Consider the following 4276-nt stretch of genomic DNA (forward strand, 5'->3'; position numbering starts at 1 on the left):
TGTCACTGCTACGTCTTCGCTGGTTGTGCATGCGAGCCAATCCCCTGTCCATGCTGCCTGCGAACAAGCCTCCTCCGGTCCTGCACCTGCAGTTGCCTACTCAGAAATAACACCATCATCAAGCACGTCCTTGTCCCAGCGCAGCGTTCAGTTATCCATTCAGCAAACCTTTGAACGCAGGCGCAAATACACTGCCAACACCCCACATGCCACAGTTCTAAATACTAACATTTCGCGACTGCTTGCGCTGGAAATGTTGCCTTTTAGGCTGGTGGAGACAGAAGCATTCCGCGACCTGATGGCGGCAGCTGTCCCACGTTACTCGGTCCCCAGCCGCCACTATTTCTCCCGGTGTGCCGTCCCCGCGTTGCATAACCACGTGTCACAAAACATCACACGTGCCCTTAACAACGCTGTTTCACCCAAAGTCCACCTAACCACAGACACGTGGACAAGTGCTTGTGGGCAAGGCCGCTACATCTCGTTGACGGCACACTGGGTTAATATTGTGGAAGCTGGGACCCAGTCTGAGCGAGGGACGGAACACGTCCTTCCCACACCAAGGTTTGCAGGCCCTACCTCAGTCAGTGTTTCACCCACACTCTACAGCTCCGGAATGTCATGCTCTTCAGCCTCCTCCTCCTCCTGCGCATCCTCATCCACTGTACCCTCCACACCAGTCCCAAGCTGGAAGCACTGCAGCACTGCCTCGGCGAAGCGGCAACAGGCTGTGCTGAAGCTAATCTGCATAGGTGACAAACCCCACAATGCAGAAGAGCTGTGGACAGCTCTGAAACAGCAGGCAGATCACTGGCTCACACCTCTGAACCTAAAGCCAGGAAAGGTCGTGTGTGACAATGGCCGGAACCTGGTGGCGGCTTTGAGGCGAGGCCAGCTGACACATGTTCCATGCGTGGCCCATGTGCTCAACCTCGTGGTTCAGCGGTTTCTAAAGTCATACCCAGAGCTGTCTGATCTGCTGGTAAAAGTTCGCCGCCTGTCTGCACATTTTCGAAAGTCACCTACTGCTTCAGCCGGCCTTGCCGGCTTTCAGCGCAGTTTGCATCTTCCGGCTCACAGACTGGTGTGTGATGTCCCCACGCGTTGGAATTCAACTCTGCACATGTTGGTCAGGATATGTGAGCAGAAGAGGGCAGTTGTTGAGTACCTGCATCACCTAAGCCGTCGGGAAATGGGTCAAACTCCACACATAACACCTGAGGAGTGGAGATGGATGTCCGACCTATGTACCATCCTCCAAAACTTTGAGGACTCCACCAAGATGGTGAGTGGTGATGACGCCATTATTAGCGTCACCATACCGCTACTCTGCCTTCTAAAACGGTCTCTGCTCAAAACCAAACATGATGCATTGCAGGCGGAGCGCGATGAGTTGCAGCAAGAAACAGTAGTGGGTGTGGGTGATAACACACAGCCCAGCCTCGTCTCATCACAACGTGCAGTGGAGGACTATGACGAGGAGGAGGATGAAGACATGGAGCAAATCTCCGGCCAAATTGAGGATATGACATGCACACCAGTCATATCCTTGGTTCAGCGTGGCTGGCCAGAGGACAGGGTAGATGAGGAGGAGGAGGAGGAGGAGGAGGAGGACAGCATGTTCAGTCAACGTGTTGGTCAGGCTACTGAAGTCCTGGCTGTTAAGAGTCTGGCGCACATGGCTGACTTTATGGTAAGCTGCCTGTCTCGTGACCCTCGCGTTAAGAACATCTTGGCCGACAATCATTACTGGTTGGTAACACTGTTAGACCCACGCTACAAGGAGAACTTTATGTCTCTTATTCCCGAGGCGGAGAGGTCAACCAAAATGCAGCAGTTCCGGAAGGCCATAGTCACGGAAGTAGGCAAAGCATTCCCCTCACAAAACGCTAGCGGCATAGGTCAGGAATCAGTGGACAACCAAGGCGTACAGCCGAGAGAGGCACAAGTCCAATCCGCCAGAGGTAGGGGAACAGTCTTTAAGATGTGGGACAGTTTTCTCAGCCCCTCACGTACCACAGCCCCTGAGGTGCGGGGTAGTGCCACAAGAAATCCTAAGTTTGCCCAGATGCTCAAGGAGTACCTTGCAGATCGAACAACTGTACTCCGACATTCCTCTGTGCCTTACAATTATTGGGTATCCAAGGTGGACACGTGGCATGAATTGGCTCTCTACGCCTTGGAAGTCCTGGCCTGCCCTGCCGCTAGCGTTTTGTCAGAGCGTGTTTTTAGTGCCGCAGGTGGAATCATTACAGATCAACGCACCCGCCTGTCAACTGAAAATGCTGACAGGCTGACTCTGATCAAGATGAACAAGGGTTGGATTGGGCCAGACTTCACCACACCACCAGCAAATGAGAGCGGAATTTAAAGTTTGTAACGGGAATTTGCCATGTACCTCCAGTCACCCATGGGTACACACTTCTGGACTTTGGATAATCGCTGGACTGCTCCTCCTTCTCCTCATGCGCCACCATGATGACCGTTACAAGAGTTAGGCCTTTGTTTCAGGTATACCCCCAGTGGTAAATTTTTTCGCCCATTCTTTGCAGAATGGACATTACAACGACAGGAGACCCGCTCCTTTGCAATGGGAACAATGTTTTGAGGCCCTCATGCACGTCTCTATGCAGGGACAACATGGAGCCTCCCAATTTTTGGCTGCCCTGCCAAAGGGCTATACTATAATACACCCACTTCCTGACAATGGACACTTAATGTTTTGAGGCCCTCATGCACGTCTCTATCCAGGGACAACGTGGAGCCTCCCAATTTTTGGCTGCCCTGCCAAAGGGCTATACTACAAAAGACCCACTTCCTGACAATGGACACTTAATGTTTTGAGGCCCTCATGCACGTCTCTATCCAGGGACAACGTGGAGCCTCCCAATTTTTGGCTGCCCTGCCTAAGGGCTATACTATAATACACCCACTTCCTGACAATGGACACTTAATGTTTTGAGGCCCTCATGCACGTCTCTATCCAGGGACAATGTGGAGCCTCCCAATTTTTGGCTGCCCTGCCAAAGGGCTATACTACAAAAGACCCACTTCCTGACAATGGACACTTAATGTTTTGAGGCCGTCATGCACGTCTCTATCCAGGGACAACGTGGAGCCTCCCAATTTTTGGCTGCCCTGCCTAAGGGCTATACTATAATACACCCACTTCCTGACAATGGACACTTAATGTTTTGAGGCCCTCATGCACGTCTCTATCCAGGGACAACGTGGAGCCTCCCAATTTTTGGCTGCCCTGCCAAAGGGCTATACTATAATACACCCACTTCCTGACAATGGACACTTAATGTTTTGAGGCCCTCATGCACGTCTCTATCCAGGGACAACGTGGAGCCTCCCAATTTTTGGCTGCCCTGCCAAAGGGCTATACTACAAAAGACCCACTTCCTTCCAATGGGCACTTCAGGTTTACAGGCCCTCATGCACGTCTCTATCCAGGGACAACGTGGAGCCTCCCAATTTTTGGCTGCCCTGCCTAAGGGCTATACTATAATACACCCACTTCCTGACAATGGACACTTAATGTTTTGAGGCCCTCATGCATGTCTCTATCCAGGGACAACGTGGAGCCTCCCAATTTTTGGCTGCCCTGCCAAAGGGCTATACTACAAAAGACCCACTTCCTTCCAATGGGCACTTCAGGTTTACAGGCCCTCATGCACGTCTCTATCCAGGGACAACGTGGAGCCTCCCAATTTTTGGCTGCCCTGCCAAAGGGCTATACTACAAAAGACCCACTTCCTTCCAATGGGCACTTCAGGTTTACAGGCCCTCATGCACGTCTCTATCCAGGGACAACGTGGAGCCTCCCAATTTTTGGCTGCCCTGCCTAAGGGCTATACTATAATACACCCACTTCCTGACACTGGACACTTAATGTTTTGAGGCCCTCATGCACGTCTCTATCCAGGGACAACGTGGAGCCTCCCAATTTTTGGCTGCCCTGCCTAAGGGCTATACTACAATAGACCCACTTCCTTACAATGGGCACTTCAGGTTTACAGGCCATCATGCACGTCTGTATGCAGGGGCATTGGTGAACCTCACAATTTTGGACTGCCCTGGCAAAGGAAAATACTACAAAGACTCAGTTCCTCAAAATGGGCACATTAGACTCAGAGGCCTTTATGTACGTCTCTTCTCAGGGACATCGGAGTGCCATACAATGTTTTACGTAAAATCTTTCATGTATTGATCTCAAAAAGTAACATACATTAGCTCTATCTCACTATTGGGTATGTGCCCTTAACATTTC

Source organism: Anomaloglossus baeobatrachus, unplaced genomic scaffold, assembly GCF_048569485.1.
Source record: "Anomaloglossus baeobatrachus isolate aAnoBae1 unplaced genomic scaffold, aAnoBae1.hap1 Scaffold_312, whole genome shotgun sequence".
NCBI classification, from domain to species: Eukaryota; Metazoa; Chordata; class Amphibia; order Anura; family Aromobatidae; genus Anomaloglossus; species Anomaloglossus baeobatrachus.